Consider the following 24,413-nt stretch of genomic DNA (forward strand, 5'->3'; position numbering starts at 1 on the left):
GTTATCCTTTGAGAGCTGGACACAACAACATTTCATTTTAATGTATGCTGATTAGTGTACATTTAAAGTGACAATAAAGTTATTCTACTTCTTTCTTCTATTTCTATTCTATTTCTCTTCTTTTCTATTTCTATATTTCTAACTATCCTATCCCTATCCCTAAGATTTGTTCCTTGTTTTGGAAGTCGTCTACTCATTGCATCCAATCTCCTGAGTTTGCACTCAAGATTTCCCTGAGTATCTCTACCTGTGCAGAGGGCAAAATGATGAGATTGAGAATCTTTGGCTTGATACCACTGCTGCTGATTCTCCACTGACTGTAAACTCAAGAATAATACTTGAAATTACAAATATTGAAACTTGCCACAGAACTTGCTCAGGGACAAGAGTTATATTAAAATCAAAGAAATTGTGAAATAGAATTAATGAAGGATGCTAAAGGGACAAATTGAAATGTGAATGACAAAAATTACCTTTTAATTCTTTTAAATAATTTACTGTATTTTTTGGAGTATAAGATGCACTCCCCCCCCCAAAGAGGGTGGAAATGTTGGTGTGTCTTATACACCAAATAGTGACCTCCTGAAACCCCGCTCTGCACGTCCCATTTTTGCCAAAAATGGGGGCTGCAGAGGGTTTCTGGGGGCTGGGGAGGGCAAAAATGCAACATGTGGGGGGCTTGGGAGACCAAAAGTGGGCCTGTTTTCGCAAAAATGGGAGTGTTTTTGGCCTTCCCAGCCCCCAGGAAGCACTCTGCAGGCCTCTCAAATCCTCTGCAGGCCTCTTTGTTGTGAAAAATGGGCCTGTTTTTGGCCTCCCAAACTCACCAGGCATCGCATTTTTGCCCTCCCCAGCTCTCAGGAGCACTCTGCAGGCCTCCCAAACCCTCTGCGCAACTTTTTTTTTTTTTTTTTCAAAAACAGGACGCGCAGAGGGTTGGGAGGCCTGCAGAGTGTTCCTGGGGGCCGGGGAAGGTAAAAACTTTTTTTTTTTCTTGTTTACCTCTTTGAAATCTTGGTGCGTCTTATACTCCGGTGCATCTTATTTTTTATTTATTTTATTTTATTGGATTTCTATACCGCCCTACTCCCGAAGGACTCAGGGCGGTGAACAGCCACAGAACGAAACACATAAATACAAAAATTTAAAATAGAATAAAAACAAATTAAATAATTTGGCTGAGACAAATTTAAAATACCCAATAATTTAAAAACAAATTAAAATTTACATTTAAAAGGGGAGAAGATTTAGGCCAGGCCAGCTTGATGAAATAAGAAAGTCTTGAGCGCGTGACGGAAGGTGCGCAGATCCGGGATCCTCTGTATCTCCGGGGGGAGCTCGTTCCAGATCGTAGGTGCCCCCACAGAGAAGGCTCTCCCCCTACGGGCCGCCAGTCGACATTGTTTGGCCGACGGCACCTGGAGGAGCCCCTCTATGGGAGCGTACTGGCCGATGAGATTCTATTGGTGGTAGCAGGCGGTCCCGTAGATAACCAGGTCCTAAGCCATGGAGCGCTTTAAAGGTGATAACCAAAACCTTGAAGTGCACCTGGAAGACCACCGGGAGCCAGTGCAGCTCGCGCAGGAGAGGTGTTAACATGGGAACTCCACGTCGCTCCCATAACCACCCACGCGGCCGCACTCTGCGCCAGTTGGAGCCTCCGAGTGCACCTCAAGGGGAGTCCCATGTAGAGAGCATAGTCCAAAAGATAAAGTAATTGTTGAATTGTCCCATGGCAAGTTTTCCTGCAGTGAGTTGGCTGCGGTGAGTTGTCCCATTCCATTGAAAAAACTGGTGTAGGGGAAAAATGGACATTAGCAATGATTGTTCCATTGTGTATAAAGTGTGCCTTTCTTTTACCTCGACTTCGTAAGTGATGATTAATGAGTAATGAGGCCTTTGACTAAATAAGATTGCGACTTCTGCAAGTCTGATTTTATTACACACATACACAGTGCTTTCAGAAAGTGTAATATACACTGAGTGTAGATTAATGAGGAAAAAAATGAATTACAACAACCATAGAATCAGGCTGCAGCATAACAAAATTGACAAAAGTGAAGGGGATCTGAATACTTTCTGAATGCACAGTACATATGTATGTGTGTATATATGTGTACACACACACATACACACACATTCCAGAGGCAACTTCCATTCTTTCTATGTGTTTGGTCAAGAACAACTGTGGCAGTTTTCTGAAGTATAGGTTCTGCTCAATTAAAAACATTTATTTAATATCTGTTCAAATTAAAGGCACTTCCCCCAAAATAAAATTTCAACTGCATCTGAAAATTATGACTTTCTAGAACAATGTGATCAACATTCGGCCACTTTGGAATTTGAAGATCTTGTGGAAAGTAAGATCATCATTTGCAGTAAAGCCTTTTCAACATGCCATGCATTTGTACGGTTTTTCCACTGTGTGGATTCTGTTATGGCGACTAAGTTGATGGCTCCGAGCAAAGTTCTTTCCACACACTATGCATTTATATGGTTTCTCTCCTGTGTGGATCCTGTTATGGCAAGTAAGTTGACTCCTCTGAGCAAAGCTCTTTCCACACTCCATGCACTTAAATGGTTTCTCCCCTGTGTGGATCCTGCTATGGAAAGTAAGAGTGCTTCTCTGAGCAAAGTTCTTTCCACAGTCTATGCATTTATATGGTTTCTCTCCTGTGTGAATCCTGTTATGGCAAGTAAGTTGATTCCTCTGAGCAAAGCTCTTTCCACACTCCATGCATTTATAAGGTTTCTCCCCTGAATGGATCCTCTTATGGAAAGTAAGAGTACTTCTCTGAGCAAAAGTCTTTTCACACTCCATGCATTTATATGGCTTCGCCTCTAGGTGGATTCTTTCATGGGTACTAAGAGACTTTTGTGACATGAAGCCCCTTCCACATTCCACACATTTATATGGTTTCTCCCCTGTGTGGGTCATTTTATGGATCTTAAAATGACTATGTGATGTAAAGACCCTTCCACATTCAATGCATTGATGCGGTTTCTCCCTTGTGTGGATCCTTTTATGGGTCTGAAGACCACCATTTGACATAAAGCATTTTCCACATTCCATGCACTTATATGATTTCTCCTGTCTGTGTCTCTTATTATGGGAAAATAGATAACTCCTCTGAGCAAAGGTCTTTCCACACACCATGCATTTATACGGCTTTTCCCCTGTGTGGATCCTTTTATGTTTTATAAGTGATGCATTTTCACAGAAACTCTTTCCACAGTCGGTGCATTTATATGGTGTGTCCCCTGAGTGGATCTTGTTATGGAAAGTAAGATCACCGTTTGACTTAAAGCCTTTTCCACACTCCATGCATTTATATGGTTTCTCCCCTGTGTGGTTCATCTTATGCAGAGTTAGTTGACTGTTCCGAGCAAAAGTCTTTCCACACTCCATGCATTTATATGGCTTCTCCCCTGTGTGGATCCTTTTATGTAAAGTAAGAGAACTGTTCCAAGCAAAAGTCTTTCCACATTCCATGCATTTATATGGCTTCTGACCAGTATGGATCCAGTTATGCGAAGTACGTTGATGACTTGACCTAAAGCTCTTTCCACACTCCATGCATTGATAGGGTTTTTCCCCTGTGTGGATTCTTTTATGGGAAGTAACATAACTGCTTTTCTTGAAGTTCATACCGCACTCTCTGCATTCATATGGCTTCTCCTTTGTGTGGATTATTTTATGGGAAGCCAGTTGACTATGATATATAAAAGTCTTCCCACAATCCTTGCATTGATAGTGCTTCACCCCTGAGTGGATCCTTTTATGAGATGTAAGATATCTGCGTCTCCTGAAGCATTTGCCACATTCTCTGCATTTATATGGCTTCTCCCCTGTGTGGATCCAGTTATGGGAAGTAAGTTGACTACTCTTTTGGAATCTCTTTCCACATTCCCAATTTTTAGATTGCTTCTCTTCTGTGTAGATCTTATTCTGGGATGTAAGTGACCTATATCCATGAGACAGAGTAAATGTCCAGTTGTAATCTTTTCCATTGTCTCTGAATGTGTTAACTTCTCCGTTAATTTGGGCTGGATACCATCCATTTGCATGTAATTTGTCTTTGCTTTCTTTCACACCTTTTACAATATATTCCTTTACTTTCCTGTGTTGGATCACAACGTCTTGCACTGGAGCATCAATGGAAGATGAACTTTCCTGATTCCAATTGTCAGACTGGTTTTTCTCATACCTTTCTATTTCCATTCCAATTGCAGACGTCTCCATTCTGTCTCCAGCAGTTATCCCTTGTAATAGTTCATAGGAATCTTTATTCTCCTGCCCGTCATTACCTTAAAAAAAAAAGAAATGAAAATAGTAGCAAGGTTAGTGAGAATATTAAATTGTAGGAAGTCCTACAAATTTCGTTTTGAATTTTGGCCCAATTCCAATATGTCTTGGCACTGGTACAACAGCTGATCTGGAAATGATAATTCCTATATTTATGAGCTAACATCCTGTTTTGCCACTAATCACCACTATTGCAAACATCCTTTTTATTTAGAATTATTCTGATCTATTCACATCTCACTCAGAGTCAGCTTTGATTTGGGGAAGAATCAGGGGAAACTTTCAAGGATAAATTAGGAGAAAAATGAACATTTACTGGAGGGTGCCAATTCCAAGAGAGACCTGTGACAACTAAATAAATTTTGAAACATGTCTGTTTCTTCCCAAATTATCTTCCCTTTACTATCATTTTCTCCTGTCAAAATTGTATGATTGCAGGGGGAAAAAACAAAAGTTCTTCTATTAAGCCTCAACAACATGTTTGCAATTGGAAAATGGTACCATTTAGCCAGTGATGGTGAAACATTCGGGCTCAGTAGGTCAAAACATCAAAAGATGACTAGCTTGACTCTGCTGGCGTTACACACATAAAGATGAGAAACAATTATTTATCTCTCCACCATTAAGTCCACCCTGAAGAGTAACCCTCAGCAGTAGAGCCAATCCTGGGCTTCAGGTAGGAGTTTCCTCTTCAACTTGAGCCCTAGAACCAGCGCTTCCACTCAAAAACCTGCCTTGCACCTTTCCACAAGGTGCACAAGTCTTGGGGAACGCTATGCTTCACCTGCAGTGCAGCTGATGGCATCTAAATACATTATGACTTCCTAAACAATCTGACTGCAAGGTAGCAAACCCTTACCCAGAGAGGCCACGTTCCTATGATTTTCCAGCATAACTTCCCAATACAGCGCTTTTTGGTCAGGATCCAGCTGAGACCATTCCTCCTCAGAGAAATACACAGACACCTCCTTGAAAGACACAGGACCTTCCTGAATATGGGAAAAAAGAACAACGAGACCAGAACGATTTGCAAGATCTTCTCCATTGTTCACAAATTCCCAAACCAAAGATATGTGCTAAGTTACATGGCTGTGCTTGGTAGGATTCCGAGGTTTAGCTGAGAAAAGGTATGAAGCCAAAAACCTTTGCCTGAAGAAATATTTTAGCCATGTTTATCAACTTCATTTATTCTTCAGGATTTTCAGTGCCATTCAGTAATACTAACTCACTGTATATTGATTGACCTATCATATATCTTTTATCTGTTTCCCTATCATCCCTTTGTTCAGAGTTCGCTCATTCGCTCACAGTTGGATTGCAAACGTGGTGCAAATCCTATGCCAGTGATGACTAACCTTTTTGCCATCGTGTGCCAGGAGCGGAGGGGGGATCATGCGTGCACGTGCTCATACCCAAAATTCTATATGCCCCGCCTCTGTGCATGCTAGTGCGACACCCCCCCTGCGACCCCCACTCCTGGCACGCAATGGCCTGGTAGGCCTGTTTTTCTCTCTCACCAGGCTCCAGAGCCTTTCTAGGAGTCTGGGAGGGCGAAAACGGCCTTCCCCACCCACCCCTGGAGGCCCTCCAGAGGCCGAAAACAGCCTGTTTGCCAACTTCCAGTTCGCCATCACGGTCCTATGCAGATGCCCAGGGAACAGACTCGCCTAGTTATCTGGGAATGGTTTGATTCTGTTGGACCTGAGGAAGTGGATAGGGTCCTGTAAAATGGAAACACCATTATCTGTATTAGATCCATGCCCTATTGGCTGGTAACAGGTCCCACAGGAGGTGATATGTGAGTCAGTCTAACCCCTGATGGATTCATCCTTGTTGGATGGGGGTTTCCGGCTCCCTTTAAAGATGTGCTGCTGTTTTCCCTACTCAAGAAGCCATCATTGGACCCTATCATGATGGACAATTCTTGTCTAGTGACTTAAACTACATTGGTTGTACTCATGGATGATCTCTAGTGAGAAATGGAGGTGGTGCATCCATCCTTGCTTTTTGTGACCTCTCAACACCTTTCAATACCATTGACTATGGCATGCTATTGGGCCAATTTAGGGAGCTAAGGATGGGCAGCAGAGTTTTGCGCTGATTCATCTCCTTCCTCCAATGTTGGTTCCAATCAGTGTTAATTGGTAGCAAGAGATTATGGTCCCTCCTTTGTGGGTTGCTTCAGGGCTTGGTGCCCTCCCTGCTCCATTTTAATATGTACATGTAACTGCTGGGTAAGGAAGGTGAAGAAAACCCCCAGTCCTTTGGCTTTCTGCAAAGGGGTCAAAACCTAGCTGTTCAACCTTGCGTGGAAGACAGAGGCCCACTCAACCATGGAGTTGGCTGGCCATCAACAACTGCTAACCCCCATCTTGAAATTTTGCACCTTCTGAAATTTTATAGTATTTGTATAAGTTTAACCATTTTTTATTTTAAATTCTGATTTTAATGTTGATTTTATTGATTATATCATATGCCCGTGATGGCGAACTTATGGCACGCGTGCCACAGGTGGCACGCGGAGCCATATTAGTGGGCACGCCAGCTCAGCTCTGAGGCGCATGCGTGTGCCGGCCAGCTGATTTTCGGGCCTTCTGGGCCCACCAGAAGTAGGGAAACAGGCTGTTTCCTGCCTCTGGAGGGCCTGGGGGCGGGGTGGGGAAGGCCCGTTTTTCTTTCTTACCTGGCTCCAGATCCTCTCTGTGTATCTGGTAAGGGCGAAAACATCCTTTCCCACTCCCTTGGAGGCCCTACGGAGGCTGAAAGGGCCCATTTCCCGACTCCCGGTGGGACAGGAAGTGACATTTTTTCCTGTCCCCAGCCTCCAGAGACTCCTAGAGAGGCTCCTAGAGACTCTAGAGAGGTTCTGGAGGCTGGGGACAGCAAAAAATGTCACTTCCTGTCCCACCGAGAGTTGGGAAATGGGCCCTTTCAGCCTCCGTAGGGCCTCCAAGGGAGTGGGAAAGGCTGTTTTCACCCTTCCCAGATACACAGAGAGGATCTGGAACCAGGTAAGAAAGAAAAACGGGCCTACCAGGCCATCATGTGCCAGGAGCGGGGGGGAGGGGGAGGGGTTGCGCACGCATGCGCATGGGCACATGCGCGCACGACCCTCCCCCGCCCCCCCCTCTCCTGGCACGCGATGGCAAAAAGGTTAGCCATCACTGTCATATGCAGCCCACAGCATTTCTCTGGGATATGGGTGGTGAAGGGTAGGAAAAATCTTCAACTAAACTAAATTCCCCAGGAAAGGCAATTCTCAGTGTTTGCAAAGATACATAGTTTGGCCTACATATCCAAATCAGGTACAAATCCGAGATTAGAAATTACTAAACACACCACTGTGTCCCAACAGCTGTCTTCAGAGAAAGCTAAGCTGGCTGAAAGCAATTTGAACATGTTATTCTTTTTTCCACATTGCTCAGGAACATGAAAATAAATCAACCCAAACAAGAAAGAAAATGGAAGTAGAGAGTGGTCTTCCTGAAGGAAAGAGAGAATACAAATCTAATAAATTAATGTCCTCCACTTACTTGATTTGGAGGTTCAATCATTCTTTCAGCTCCACCATGAAGATCTGTCAGTGATACAGAAGTATAAAACACATAACAAGTTAGGAGGACGTATTGTACAAAAGAGAACACATGGCGATGACATAGTTGGGTTTTCTCTGAGGAATGGGACAACTTTTAATTACCTCCTGTGTCCTGACTTGGATCTTCCTGAGAGAACCTCCGGAAAAACAGTTCCAGAGGGGGATGTGTTGGATTCTTCCTTCCCTCAGGATCCCTGATCTCCACAAAGAAGGACTTGAAATACAGGCGGGGGGAGGGGGGAGGAGCCATAATTAATGGACATCACACAATATCATTCTTGTTCTCTGAAAACAATTTCATAGCCCACAAAATCCATCAATGACATTCAGTAAAGAAAGGAAAGGTTGTCTCAAATCTACAATGAATAACAGTACAACGTCCTACAAGAATTGGTGTGACATCACCACATAATATGAATGACAGAGAAATCAGGAAGGGGGGAATGAAAAATTCAAACACATTTATTCCTTTCAAACCACTTCTGGGCTCCCTAGATGAAGATTTCATACCTGCAATTTGACCTGCTCCTTCTGCTCCTCCGCCTGGCTCAGGAGGAAGCCTTCAGCCAGCGCCACTGCCTGAGAGCTGGTCTCTGCTCCACACTCCCGCACCCAGCCCTCCATCTCTGGGGGCAGAACGGCCAGGAACTGCTCCAGAACCACCAGGTCCAGCATCTGCACTTTGGTGTGCTTTTCTGGTCTTAGCCATTGCCTACAGAAGTTGTGGATTCGGCTACAGAGTCCTCGGGGACACTCAGCCTCCTGGTATTGGACACTCCTGAAGTTCCAGGGCTGAACTTCTGAATGGATGGTTTCCTCCTCCAGGATCTTCTGTCCAGTTCTTTCCCAGATGTCCCCACATCTTCCATCCTGAACAGCAGAAGGTTCTTTTTCAGTTGTCTCACTAGCTAAAAGTTGTGTCTCCATCCTATCTCTGTCTCTAGAGTAACTCCAAGGAACGTTTTAGATCTTGAAATGCCTTTTCATTCAGAGGATGGTTTCCATTACCACAAGAGGGACTTCAGCAAGCCATTCACTCCACTTTACCTGAGATACCTTGGCTGTATGTGAAGACGGACAAATGGCTTCCACTTTGTATATCTGAGATGGAAAAGAAAATAAATTTCAAGAATTAGAAAATATGGATGTAACCACTGAACGACACTCGTCCCATGGAAGGAAGTATTTTTCAGAGCTGGTATAGGGGTTGAAGTTGCTTTGAGGAGATGAATAGTGTGTGTTTTAGAATATTTTCTATTTTTACTTACAAGGATGGGCTTTATTTTTAAAACCTAGATCTACATTTACTTCCAAGCAGTGGTGAAATCCAATTTTTTTTACTACCGGTTCTGTGGGCATGGCTTGGTGAGCATGGTGTGGCTTGGTGGGCGTGGCAGGGGAAGGATACTGCAAAATCCCCATTCCCTCCCCACTCCTGGGGGAAGGATATTGCAAAATCTCCATTCCCACCCCACTCTGGGGCCAGCCAGAGGTGATATTTGCCAGTTCTCTGAACTACTCAAAATTTCTGCTACCGGTTCTCCGAACTACTCAAAATTTCTGCTACCGGTTCTCCAGAACCTGTCACAACCTGCTGGATTTCACCCCTGCCTCCAAGGAGTATTCATGTAACCTGCCAAGCATCAAGCAGGTGAACAAACCATGAAAGATAAGTTCCCATCTAATCAAACGCCAAGAAATGACGTTTCTTCAAGGTGGCCTTTGGAGAACTGACACGCAGGTAGGTTCACCCAACCTGCCTGGAACCCAACCGGGTCATCCAAGCGCAGGGCCGAGGTTGGGAAGGAGGCACCTGGGAGAGGCCGGCCGGCTTCTCTCCCCCTCCGGAGACACGCCGGACTCCGGCCCCTAGTGCGAATCTTGCTTCCTCCTCGCCCGGCTTCTCTCCTCTTCTACTGAGTCTCTCCCTCCTCCGCTTCCCTTTGCACGGGAAGAGCCCCCAACTCACCCAGGGTACGTCTGGATCTGCCACCCCCCCACCCCCGCCCCCGACTCTCCTGCAGCCTCTCCGCCTCCTATGGGAGCTCCAGGGGTTAAAGGGAGAGAGTGCGGCGTCCTAGAGCGGCCAGCGTTTGTGATCTCACGCCTCCTCTGGAAAGTCAACTGTGACGTTCGCCCTCCAGTGGACCAATGGGGAAGCGCCTTTCGTTACCTTCCTTTTGCAGAGAGCGCCCCCTGGTGGATTCTGCGCAATGTGACAGGGACACTGCAAAGGGCGGGAAGAAGGAGCAGTGCTTGAGGGGAGGGGGAGGGCAGGGATGATGGGCATCAGAGTAGCAGAGTAAAGAGACTTCTCATTGGTTGTCTGTCAGAGAAAAGCAGCGGCGACTCCTGAGGGAGGGAAAATTTTCCTGTCGGGAAAATGGAGATTTCTATAGATTTTTATTTCTTTAGTTCAATATGCAGAGCTGCCCTTTTCCAATTCTCAGCTCTGGGTGCCTAAGAATAATTGAAAATTGTCAGCTTCTGACAAAGGAAATAATACTGAAGAAAAAGAAATAGCATAGCTGGCTGGAGAATTCTGGGAATTGAAGTCCACAAGTCTTAAAGCTGCCAAGTTTGGGGACCCTTGCCCTAGAGAGTCAAGACTCAGTGATGTCATTTCTATCGCAGCCTCCTCTGGAAAGCCAGTCTTCTCTTAATCTGTACACTACTTAGGGTATGGAATGTCCTCCTTGGGACTCCTGGCCACTCTATAGAGCCAGGCTTTAAGGTCCTTTTGGAAGGCCAAGAGGATAGGGGCAGATCTCACCTTGAGGGGCAGGATGTTTCAGAGGGCAGGAGCCACTGCAGAAAGTATTCTTCTCCCAGATCCTGCCAGCCAAAATTCTTTGAGCAACAAGGTCTGCAGCATGCCCTTTCTGTCTTCATGAATGTGAGGGCCAATGTCATTGTCCTTTATGTCATGTGTTATATTTATTGTTTAAATAAATAGCCCTGTATTTGGTCCTCTGCTTGCTGTTGAAAAATACAAACAAACACCGGTGGGAATGTATTATTTTGCATATTGCTACTACATCGCTCTCCCTTTTTTGTTTTGCTTCTCTTGACGGTTATTGGCAATGAAGTGGAAATATATTTTATATTTTCTTACACCAGTTGTTTATTATACACTTCGCATTTAAGCCAATGATTTCTTTGTGTGAGGGGAAAGGACTGGGCCATGCAGATGGCAGAAGCATAACCTTCATAGAGGTGCTCTCAGCTCCTTCTCCTGGGCGATTCGCAGGTAGCAAGAAAACACAACGGGACACATGCAGAGTCTTCAGTGAAGTTGGTTTAATGCTTAGCGGGGCTCCGGAACAACGCTGAGCTCTATAGTAGTTTAAAGTTGGCGCTACGAACAGCTGCTACGTAGTGCCCCTTATACATTTGCCCCACCCTTCCCTTATTACTGGCTAGATAGCAATCAGCTGTGACATGCAGTCACGCGCACCCCTCTTCCGGGTTTTCTCGTTCATGGGAGCATCCCAGTCGAATCCCCCCTCGCCTTTCCTTAGCCCGATGCCCGGTCCCTCGGCCGCCTATTCCCGGTGCCACCACCACCATTTGTGAGTTCGTGTGTTCAGCATTTGGGTGCAGTCCTGCGTCCTTGTTTGTCCTGTTTGCTGAGCACAGTCCTGCAGCATCAGGTACGTGTGCATTATTCTCCTCCTCCTCCTCCCAATCCCATTATTGTCGAGCGGAGGCTTGGGCTCGACAGGTGCAAGACACATTGCAAGGACCAAGAGATACAGGCACGGAGGACAAGAGGAGGAAGATTTCAAAATGTGTCAGTTCTGCCCCAAAAGTAAACTCTAGAAGCATCGGATGAATTTTTCCCTCACATGAACCAAGCTTTATCGTTTTTTTAGAAAGAGGGATCCAATTGTGCAACCTATTGATGGGCTGTATGCTAAAATAAAGCTGGGTCATGACACACACTTGAAAGTAAAACAGGAAGCCTGTAATTCCGGAGTGTGTCTGGCAAGAACAAAGACTGCTTATCTACAGAAAATTTGCATGTGTAAATCTTGTAACAATTCTGGGTAGTTAGAAAGCTGACAACTTTCAGATCTTAGCTAACAATTAGGAATAGTGATGGCCTGCAACCAATAAAATGTGCATTACATAACTCCTGGGGCATTCATTAGCCAAGGCTTAGGAATAGGGACAATTAGAGACCAATAGAACAAATTGTAGAATTATTACTAAAATTTTTATTAGATGATACTTCTTCTTATCTCGCCTCATCCCGCCTTTTCCTTTAGTGAAAATGTATAAAGCTTTCTTAATCCTTTGTTCTTGGTTACATGCGCTTGGATCTTGGCTTCTCCTGCCCTGAAATGAAAGCGAACAGCGGCGGAGGGAGGGAGGGGACTTCTAAGCATAGCGCGTAGAGGTGGCGGACAAGGCTGGGAAGATGCGGTGATTGCTCGGCAAGGGCAGCCTCACTTTCTTCCTTCTCCCACTGCAAAACAAAAGCAAACTGTGGCAGCAGTGCTTCGGGAGGGCACTGCATGTGCAGCACTGTCTGGGACATCAGCTTGCCCTCCTGGAGCACCGCTGTAGTGGCGCTGCCCCTCTCAGCCCCTCTCAGCTGTTGCATCTCCACCAAGGGCCGCCCACTGTCAGCCTTACCAATGCACTGGCTCTGTTGGGATGATGGGTATGCTGAATACGCCGGCGGAGGATCTAGAAGGTAAGGCCAATGCTGACGGTGGGGGAGGGGAGAGGGAGACCCGCTGCGCTCGGCTCCTCAGAGGGACATGGCGAGTCTTGCTCGCCTTTTGGGTCTGGCACACTCGGCTTCCACGCGGCCTTTGGGTGATTGCCGCCCACTTGCCTTCCCCGTTGCCTGCATCCAGCACATGACGGGGGATCTGCCACTTCTGGGCCAGGCTGCCCACTCTCCCAGAGCACTTTCTTCCTTCTCCTGCAGCAGCCTCTGGAGCCGAGATTGTTGCTCTGCTGAGGTGTGCATGAGCAGCCCCAGGAGGGCAGGCAGATGTAAGGGAGACCCGCTGCACTCACCCGAAGAAGAGCCGCCTTGGGAGAACATGGCGAGGCTCGCTCGCCTTTTGGACCTGGCACACTCGGTTTCTATGGGGCCTTTGGGCCACTGCCGCCCACTTGTCTTCCCCTCCACCTTGGGTCCCATCTGCATCAGCCAATGACAGGGGACATGCCTGGCGCACCCCACCCCGCTACTCCCGACTCCACCCCCCAGCCATGCAACCGGTGCACAGATCCAGCTGCAGCTTGTCCAGGCTAGCAAGCCTTAATTAATCCTCTGCCGCCTGGGCTATCAAGGCCTGATTACTCCTGGGCAAGCCCTGAGTAATCCTGGGCAGCGATGTTGCTCCCAATCAGGCTTGGGGCCTCTGCACAGGCATGGAAGCAGTGGGTGCCAACCCAAGCACCAGCTGTTTCCTGTCCGCCTCTCAGTTGAGAGGCGGTAGCAGGCCGGCAATGACAAGATCTGAAGTCGCAGCAACAGTCCCGGAAGCAGCAAGCAGGAGAGGCAGCCACCAGTGAGCAACAGGATGCAGGGCTAGCAAGTGGATGCAGGGTGAGCCTTCCCAGGTGGCTGGAATGTGGGGCAGTTGGCTCCGTCGGCTGCCATCCCCGCCGGAGAAGAAAAAGAAAGGAAGGGAGAGAGGAGTGGCGTGAGTGATGTCATGTTGACCCTGCCCACCCAGTCACATGACCACCAAGCCACACCCACAGAACCGGTGGCAAAAAATTTTAAATTTCACCCCTGGACCAATCCTGTATGAGAGTGAGAACAAAGAGAAGAAAACCTGATGGTAAGTGGCACCTGACAGGGTTCCGACTAATGAACCCAACCAGTTCAGCACTCCGAGACTTTCAACTTTCTCAAAGAACTGTTTTATTGAGTACATCATTTCGACACGGATGAAAACAAAATCAGGTTTTAACAAATAACGGAGTTGGAAGGGACTTTATAGGTCATCTAATCCAACCCACCCCCCCCCGCTCAAGCAGGAGACCCTAACCATTTCTGACAAATGGCAGTCCAATCTTTTCTTTAAAGTCTCAAGTGATGAAGCGCCCACCACTTCTGAAAGCAAGCTGTTCCATTGGTTGATTGCTCTCACTGTCAGAAAGTTCCTCCTCATTTCTAGGTTAAATCACTCCTTGGTCAGTTTCCATCCATTATTCCTTGTGTGGCCTTCAGGTGCTTTGGAAAAGAGCTTGACCCCCTCCTCTATGTGGCAGCCCCTCAAATATTGGAACACTGCTATCCTGTCTCCCCTGGTCCTTCTCTTCACTAGACTAGCCATGCCCAGTTCCTGTAACCGTTCTTCATATGTTTTAGTCTCCAGTGCCCTAATCATCCTGGTTGCTTTCCTCTGCACTTTTTCTAGAGTCTCAACATCTTTTTTATAGTGACCAAAACTGGATGCATACTCTAGGTGTGGTCTTACTAGGGCTTTACAGAGTGGTATTAGTACCTCACTTGATTTTGATTGTATCCTTCTGTTATTGCCATTTAGGATTGCACTGGCTTTTTTGGCTGCCACTGCACACTGCTGGATCATATTTAGCTGGTTGTCCACTAAGACTCCAAGATCCCTCTCACAGTCACTGCTATTAACCCAGTGTATATGTATGCTTTTGGTTTTTCTTACCTAAGTGTAGGACTTTACTTTTCTCTACATTGAATTTCATTTTGTTAGATAGGACCCAGTGTTCAAGTCTGTCAAGATCCATCTGGATCTTGAGCCTATCTTCTAGGGTGTTAGCTATTCCTGCCAGCTTAGTATCATCTGCAAATTTGGTAAGTTCCCCTTCTATTCCCTCATCTAAGTCGTTTATGAAAATATTGAAGAATACTGGGCCTAAGACGGAACCTTGTGGCACCCCACTGCTTACTTCACTCCACGTAGACTTAGACCCATTAAGGACTACTCGTTGAGTACGGTTTGTCAGCCAGTTGCGAATCCATCTGGTGTTGAAGCTATCTATCCCACTTTTTTCTAGCTTACAAATAAGTAGGTTGTGGTCTACTTTGTCGAATGCCTTGCTGAAGTCTAAGTATATTATGTCCACAGTATTTCGCTGGTCTACTAATTTAGTCACTATGTTGAAGAATGAAATAAGATTGGTTTGGCATGATCTGTTTTTAACAAAACCATGCTGGCTGCTAGTTATTACTTTACTCATTTCTCGGTGTTGGCAGATCTGGGTTTTTATTATCTTTTCCAGCATCTTCCCGAGTATTGATGTTGGTCTGTAGTTTCCTGGGTCTGGGTTTTTTTGTTTCCTTTTTTGAAGATGGGAACCACATCAGCTCTTTCCAGTCCTCTGGTAGTTCCCTGGTGTTCCAGGATTTTTGAAAGATGTGGTACAGTGGTACTGATATCTACCAGCTCCTTTAGAACTCTGGGATGTAATCCATCAGGTCCTGGTGATTTGTATTCATCAAGATCAGACAGGTGTTCTCTTACTATTTTTTCGCTTATTTTAACTTTTATTTCCAGTCTGTTTTTTACAGTTATGTTTCTGGTAGGTTGGGCTATAGTTGTCAGCATTGCAACGCTGGCATAGAGAGAGCAGAGGATATGCGAAAGATGAACTCTGAAACTTTTGCCTGCTAAATCCCTTTGAAGCCTGGTTGTCGTGGAGATGAGAGGGGGGCACCTGAGAAAAGGTCTTTCCACATTCCCTGCATTTATGTGGTTTCTCTCCCATGTGGCTCCTTTTATGGATCGCAAATTTACTCCTGTGACCAAAGGCCTTCCCACACTCTATGCATTTATGTGTTTTGTCTCCTGTGTGGATCATGTTATAGGGAATAAGGTCACTGCTTTGGGCAAATGTCTCCACACTCCATGCATTTAAATATTTTTTCCTGTGTGAACCCTTTTATGAACCTTAAGATGACTCTTTTGAGAAAATGTCTTTCCACACTCCATGCATTTATATGGCTTCTCCCCCGTATGGATCCTTTTATGGGAAATAAGACCGCCACTTTGAGCAAAGGCCTTTCCACACTCCAGACATTTATATGGCTTCTCCCCTGTGTGAATCCTATTATGTTTATTAAGTTGACTTCTATGAGCAAAGGCCTTTCCACACACCGTGCATTCATGTAGCTTCTTCCCTATGTGGATCATGCCATGGGAAGTAAGATTACTCCTCTCTGCAAACATTTTCCCACACTCCATGCATTTGTATGGCTTCTCCCCCGTGTGGATCCTTTTATGGATCACAAGTTTACTCCTGTGAGCAAAAGCCTTCCCACACTCTACGCATTTATGTGGTTTTTCTCCTGTGTGGATCATGTTATGGGAAGTAAGGTCACTGCTTTGAGTAAAGGTCTTTCCACACTCCATGCACTTATATAGTCTTTCCCTTGTGTGAACTCTTTTATGGACTGTAAGATGACTCTTCTGAGAAAAGGTCTTTCCACATTCCATGCATTTATATGGCTTCTCCCCTGTGTGGATCCTTTTATGGGAAACAAGACCGCCACTTTGAGCAAAGGCCTTTCCACACTCCAGACATTTATATGGCTTCTCCCCTGTGTGAATCCTATTATGTTTAGTAAGTTGACTTCTATGAGCAAAGGTCTTTCCACACTCCGTGCACTTATATGGCTTTTCCCCCGTGTGGTTCCTTCTATGGATTGCAAGTTTACTCCTGTGAGCAAAAGCCTTCCCACACTCCATGCATTTATGCGGTTTCTCTCCTCTGTGGATCATATTATGGGAAGGGAGAAGACTGCTCTGAGTAAAGGCCTTTCCACTTGCCATGCATTCATATAGCTTCTTCCCTATGTGGATCATGTTATGGGAAATAAGATTACTCCTCTCTGCAAATGTTTTTCCACACTCCATGCATTTGTATGGCTTTTCCCCTGTGTGGATCATGTTATGGGAAGTAAGGTCACTGTTTCGAGAAAAGGTTTTTCCGCATTTCGTGCATTTATATAGTCTTTCCCCTGTGTGGACTCTTTTATGGACTGTAAGATGACTCTTCTGAGAAAAGGCCTTTCCACACTCCATGCATTTATGTGGTTTCTCTCCTGTGTGGATCATATTATGGGAAGTAAGGTCACTGCTTCGAGCAAAGGTCTTTCCACACTCCATGCATTTATATAGTCTTTCCCCTGTGTGGACTCTTTTATGGACTGTAAGATGACTCTTCTGAGAAAAGGCCTTTCCACACTCCATGCATTTATGTGGCTTGTCTCCTGTGTGGATCGTTTTATGGATCACAAGTTTACTCCTGTGAGTAAAGGCCTTCCCACACTCCATGCATTTATGTGGTTTTTCTCCTTTGTGGGTCATCTTATGGGAACTAAGATCACTGCTCTGATCAAAGGTCTTTCCACACTTCATGCATTTATATAATTTTTCCCCAGTGTGGATCCTTTTATGGTAAAAAAGAGCATCCCACGATCTAAAGTCTCTTCCACATTCCACACATTTATATGGCTTCTGTCCTGTGTGGAACATTTTATGGAAAGTAAGTTGACTGCTTGTTGTGAAGCTTTTTCCACATTCCACACATTCATAACGCTTCTCTTCTATATGGATTTCTTTTGGAGATATAAGGGATCTATTCCCAGGAGAAAAAGTCCCAGTGTAATTTTTTCCATTGTGTCTGCTTATAGCATCTTGTTTGATTTCGATTGGATAGCGTTTGTTTATATGTAATTTAGCTTGAATTGGTTTTACACTTTTCCTAATATATTTCTTTTTCCCCCCTTCTTGGGCAAGAAAGTCTTGCATCAAATCATCAATGGAAGACGAGCTTTCCTGATTCCAGTTATTTAACGGGTTTCTTTCATGTCTTTCTACTTTCTTTTGAATTGCTAACCTCTCCATTCCATCTCCATTGATCGCTTGGAACAGTTCACAGGTATCTTGATTCTCCTGCCCATTATTACCTTCAAAGGAAAAGAAAAATGGCTAGTGAAAATCATCGAACTATGAGAAAATATGAATTTTCTTCTTTATTTTTGTGAAATCCCAATATATTGCACGTTTGCATGCTTACAATGACATGGTATAGAAATAACCCGTGTTTCCCTGAAAATAATACCCTGTCTTATATTTTTTTGAACCCCAAAATAAGCCCTTGGCCTTATTTTCAGTGAGGTCTTATTATTTTGGGGCACGTGGAGCAAGATGGGACTCCTCTTGCCATCTTACCTGATTTCCAGCTCTACATTTAAATATTTTGGGGGAGGGCTTATTTTTCGGTGGGAGGCTTATTTTAGCACATGCACTCAAAAGCCCAATTGGGCTTATTATCAGGGGATGTCTTATTTTCAGGGGAACAGGGTATAATGTCTACATTCATAAGCCATAAAAGCTTTGGAAATATCTAGAAAATACCTCTTTCTCTACAATTATCCATAGGTACTCAAATCTCATCCAGACTCAGCTCTCACTTAAGGAATAATCAGGGAAAACATCCAGGCAGGTAAGGAGATAGCCTAACATTTATTGGAGTGGGTTAATTTCAACAGTGAGAAGTAAAGCTATTTTGAAACAAGTTATTTTTTTCCCTATCCAAACTACCTTCTCTTTACTATTCATTTTCTCTTGCCAAAATTACATAGACGCAGATTAAAAAAAAAATCAGGAATTCTATTAACCCCCAACACCATGTTTGCAATAGGAAAACAGCATGATTTAACCCAATGGTGATATGTGCTTGAAATGTCCAAAAATTTAGAAAATACCTTTCTCTGCTGGTGTAACATACATCACCTTCTGCCCCTCCCCCATTAAAATAAATACCGTATTTTTCAGAGTATAAGACACACTTTTCCCCCCCCCTTAAGAGGCTGAAAATTTGCGTGTGTCTTATACTCTGAATGTAGCCAAAAACACAAGGCACAGAGGACACGATGGTCTGTGGCAATCTCTGCAGCCTGGAACAGCTGATTAGGGGTATTCCAGGAGACTGATCTACCCACCAATCAGCTGCTCATGCTGAATCAGGCTGCAATAATGTGCTGAAGCTGACCTAGCTGTTTGCTATTTGCTACAAGGACTGTCAGAGTTTGCAGCAGCAATCACATCCAGAAAGCACACACAAGTAACTGATTCAGCAGGATTCAATAACTTCTCTTTATATATAATATAGAGTAAATATACAATACCAAAAGCAGGTTTTCCAACACAAGTAAAACACAAGAATAGGAGTTTCAGTTTTAGTTTCAGAGATCAGCACAGCATGCAGCTTTAGAACAGTTGACCCAAGCCACGGCCAGGCTCCTTGCTGTCTCCTTCCTTGTTGCTCACACAGCAAATACTGTTTCAGTTTCCAAACAGCCCTCAACTCTCTCAAACACTGACAGGACGCTAGCCAGATGAATACAGATGGATGCTCGTAGGCAGAGGCAGAATTTTTTTTTTCTTATTTTCCTCCCCAAAAACTAAGGTGTGTCTTATACTCCAGTGTGTCTTATACTCCAAAAAATACAGTACTCTTATCTCTCCCCCATCTAGGCCACTCTAAACAGTGGTACTCAGCAGCAGCAGCAGCACCAAACCTGGACTTGAAGTACCCTCACCTCTTTCAATCTTGGAGCAGGAGAAGGCCAGATATTTTCCTTCGCTATTTGCAGAGATGACATCTGACTGGAGATTTTTTACTTAAGAAATAAATGATGGCATTTAATTATAGAATATCTTCCCGAACACCATCTTGGAGCGTAGCAAACTCTTACCCAGAGAGGCCATGTTCCTATGATTTTCCAGCATGACTTCCCAATACAATGCTTTTTGGTCAGGATCCAACTGAGACCACTCCTCCTCAGAGAAATACACAGCCACCTCCTCAAAGGACACAAGACCCTCCTGAACAAGGAAAAACAGAAAGACCAAGGAGGATTTGCGGGGTTTTCTCCATTGTTCACAAATTCCCAAAGCTAAGGTATTTGATAATTCAAACAGCTGTGCTTGATATGAATCCAAGATTTAAGGGAGACGGGAGAAGACAAAACAGAGAAAATTCCGCAGGAAGGACATTCTGCAGCCTTTCAAGAGCTGGATTGTTTTGTGTCCAAAACTGCCTTGAATATATGCTCCTTCTTTACTTAGAGACTTTTCCATTTGGCCACTGTCATTGGATTTTAATAATCTGCCTTATCTTTTAATCTGATGATTTTATTTTTTAATCACTGGTTACAAACAAGGCTTTTTTAAAAAATGTAATGCTACAATGTGACCATTTAGTTATTTTTTTTTTTATTTGATTTATATGCCACCCTTCTCCGGAGACTCAGGGCGGCTTACAGTGCGTTAAGCAATAGCCTTCATACTTTTGTATATTTTATAGAAAGTCAGCTTATTGCCCCCACAAACTGGGTCCTCAATTTACCTACCTTAGAAAGGATGGAAGGCTGAGTCAACCTTGAGCCTGGCGAGATTCGATCTTACTTTAATTGCAGACAGCTGGTGTTAAATTACAGTGCTTCTGTCTGTTGAGCTATCCAGGCTCTCTATTTTTTATTAGCCTTGTACAATTCCAGGTCAAAGAATAATAAAAAGCATGGATCTATTTACCAGTTGCTGCCACTGTGATGCGTTTATTCCTACATTCCTATTTCTTGAAGGATTTTTTTTAAAAAATTACTTCTTGTAAACTAAGAGTAGGAAGAGTACCCTGCAGTGGAAGTTAATGAGTGGTCTTTAAAAAAAAACATTTCCTAAACAGAATCTGAGGGTAGAAATGACAAACATTGTGTCCCAACAACAGTCTTCAGGGAAGCTAACCTGCTGAAAGCAACTTGAACCTGCTATTCTCCTTTCCACATTGCTCAGAAACAGGGTGGATTTGATTTAAATCAAGTTGATTTAAATCACAATTTAAATCATGATTTAAATCACTAGTAAAAAGGCTTGATTTAAATCAACTTGATTTAAATCATAATTTTTAAAGAGCAACTGTCATCTCTGCTACTCCTTTGACCCACTGTTGACTCACCGATAGTCCCAGCGTTGCAGAATATAAAGCCTCATGCTACATAACTAAGCTCCATTTCATGCTGAATAAACTCAATTATTTATGTATCTTAAATAGAAAACTATCTTACGATAGATTTTTACCCCAAAAGTTTTTTATTAAAATAAATCCGATAAAAATAAAAAAAATCCGATTTAAATCAAAAAAATATTTTTTTTATTTTTTTTAAAAAATCATTGATTTTTATGCACCCTGCTCAGAAATATGAAAATAACACAGCCTAAATGGCTTAGGACCTGGTTATTTACGGGACCGCCTGCTACCACCAATAGCCTCCCACCGGCCAGTACGCTCCCATAGAGAGGGGCTCCTCCGGGTGCCGTCGGCCAAACAATGTCGGCTGTCGGCCCCTAGGGGGAGAGCCTTCTCTGTGGGGGCACCTACGATTTGGAACGAGCTCCCCCCGGAGATACGTAGGATCCCGGATCTGCGCACCTTCCGCCGCGCGCTTAAGACTTTTCTATTTTATCAAGCTGGCCTGGCCTAAATCTTCCCCCTTTTTAAATGTGGGAATTTTAAATTTTTAAATTTTAAATTCGTCTTTTTTATAGGGGTATGGGTAAGGCATTTTAAATTGGGGAGCCATTGTAGATTTAATTCTGTTTTAAACGTATTTTAATAGTTTATATTGTATGTTTTTAACTTTTGGCTGTGCACCGCCCCGAGTCCTTCGGGAGAGGGGGCAGTATAAAAATCTAATAAATAAATAAATAAATAATAAAATAAATGGGGTGTGGGTGACGGGATGGAAGGATGGAGGGATTTGTACATCAGCTTGACTTCCTGAAGAAAAGACAGAATACAAATCTATCTTACCTTTACTTGATTTGGAGGTTCAACCACTGTTTCAGCTCCATCATAAAGACCAAAAAACTTCGTTCCATGATTCCCTGTGAAGGAGACAGAATTTTAAAATGAATAAAGAGCGAAAGAGGAGAAGGTATTCTACCAAAGGGAAGACAAAGGGAAGGCGAGAGAGCTGGGATCACTCTGTATAGGGGGGACCTTCAACTACCTCCCAAAGTGTGCTGACTTGGATCTTCCTGAGGGATCCTCCAGAAAAACAGCTCCCCAGGGGGATTTGATGGAATCCTCTTTCCCTCAGGACTGCTGATTGACACAGGGAAGAACTTCAAATAGACAGAAGGAGAAAATAAGAATGAACAGGCATCACTCAATATGAAGTGGTTTCTTGTTCTCAGAACACAACCTCAAAGCCCACAATATCCATCAGTGAAATGGAGTGAGAAACCAATGGAACAATGTCCTACAAGCATTAGTTAAACATCTCAGAATCCAAAAAGATCTTGAGAAACTTGAACAATGGACCCTATCCAACAAAATGAATTTCAATGTGGAGAAAAGCAAAGTTTTACATTTAGGCAGGCGAAATCAAAGGTATAAGTACAGATCAGGTGAGACCTGGCTCAAAAATAGTGGGAGGGACCTTGGAGTCCTAATGGATGATCACTTGAATATGAGCCAGCAGTGTACAGCAGCAGCCAAAAAAAGCTAATACAGTCCTAGGTTGTATAAACAGAGGCATAGAATCAAGATCATGTGAAGTACTAGTATCACTTTATAAAACTCTAGTAAGACCACACCTGGAATACTGCAACCAATTTTGGTCACCATGCTACAAAAAAGATGCTGAGACTTTGGAAAAAGTTCAGAGAAGAGCAACTAGATCAAAGGCCCAGAGACTAAAAGTGTGATGGCTAACCTATGGCACGCGTGCCCAAAGTGGCATACGAAGCCATGTCGCCCGGCACGTGCAGCCTTGCCTGTTTGTCTTCTGGGTTTCTGGCACGCATGTGTGCATGAGAATCAGCTGTCCTTCATGTGCGAGCAGTGCCGAAAACTGGCCTGCACATGCGTGCCGGCCACCTGATCATCAGGCGCGCATAAGCGCTAGGACCCGGAAGTTTGGCTTTTCTGGAGCGTGATCCCTTCGCGCGTGTGGCAGTGCCGAAAACCGGCATGCACGTGTGCACCAGCCAGCTGATCGTCGAGCGCGCATACGCACTAGAATCTGGAAGTTTGGCTTTCCCAGAGCACAGTCCCGATGAGCGCACGCGCATGACATTTCCGTGCAACCTTTTTGGCACTCAGTGCCGAAAAGGTTTGCCATCACTGGATTAAAACAGCTGCAAGATTTAGTTTTGGCTAATCCAAAGAAAAGAAGAATTAGGGGTGATATGATAGCAGTATTCTAGTATTTGAGGGGCTGCCACAAAGAAGAGGGGGCCAAATTATTCAACAAAGAACCAGAGGGCAGGACAAGAAACAATGATTGGAAACTAATCAAAGAGAGAAGCAACCTGGAATTAAGGAGAAACTTACTAACAGTGAGAACAATTAACCAGTGGAACATCTTGCCTGCAGGAATCCTGGGCACTCCATCACTGGGTGTTTTTAAGAAGAGACTAGACACTTATCTAAAATGGTATAGGTTCTCCTGCATGAGCAGGGGGCTGGACTAGAGGACCTCTAGTCCTCTAGAGTAGAGACTAGAGAGACTAGTCTAGACTAGACTAGACTAGTCTAGACTAGACTAGACTCTCTAGACTAGAGAGCCTTGGTAGTACAGGGGTTTAAGGCATCCTGTTATTAAGCTGGTTATTAAGACCAGCTGCCTGCAATTACTGCAGGGTTCGAATCTCGCCAAGGCTCGAGGTTGACTCAGCCTTCCATCCTTTCTAAGGTAGGTGAAATGAGGACCCAGTTTGTGGGAGCAATAAGCTGACTTTGTATAAATATACAAAAGGATGAAGGCTATTGCTGAGCACATTGTAAGCCGCCCTGAGTCTTCGGAGAAGGGCGGCATATAAATCAAATTAAAAAAAAAAAAAAACCTCCAAGGTCCCTCCCAGCTCATTCTGTTCTATTCTATATTCATATATTACAAATACTAGAGAAAGCTGGTAGGGAGAGGTGAAGTATTCAGACCCACTCTTTATTCCCTAAAACTATCCTGGAGTTCCAAGATAAAGGCCTCTTACCGGCAACTCGACCTGCTCCTTCTGCTCTTCCGCCTGGCTCAGGAGGAAGCCTTCCGCCAGGGCCACCGCCTGGGAACTGTTCTCTGCTCCACACTCCCGCACCCAGTTCTCCATCTCTAGGGGAAGAAGGATCAGGAGCTGCTCCAGAACAACCAGGTCCAGCATCTGGGCTTTGGTATATTTTCCTGGTCTCAGCCATCGCCTACAAAAGTCATGGAGTCGGCTGCAAAGTCCTCGGGGACCCTCAGCCTCCTGGTATTGAAGGCTCCTGAAGTTCCAGGGCTGAACTTCTGAATGGATGATGGTTTCCTCCTCCAGGATCTTCTGCCCAGCTCTTGCCCAGATCTCCCCACAGTTCCCGGGCTGAATGGCAGAAGGATATTTTTCAGTTCCCACTCTTGCTAAGTGTTGTGTCTCCATCCTTTCTCTATCCGGTGAGGTAACTCCCAAAGGGGCCAAGGAATCCTTGTGGATCTCCAAATGCCTTTTCATTCAT

General features: G+C 44.5%; 1 pseudogene; it reads right to left on the reverse strand.

Annotated features, from left to right (window-relative positions):
* Window positions 1-1,663: 1,663 nt before the first annotated feature.
* On the reverse strand, window positions 1,664-24,413 carry LOC139309245 (zinc finger protein 208-like; annotated as a pseudogene).

The sequence above is a fragment of the Pituophis catenifer genome, unplaced genomic scaffold (genome assembly GCF_029215685.1).
Source record: "Pituophis catenifer annectens isolate HBS135680 unplaced genomic scaffold, rPitCat1.0.hap2 SCAF_2, whole genome shotgun sequence".
Classification (NCBI taxonomy): domain Eukaryota; kingdom Metazoa; phylum Chordata; class Lepidosauria; order Squamata; family Colubridae; genus Pituophis; species Pituophis catenifer.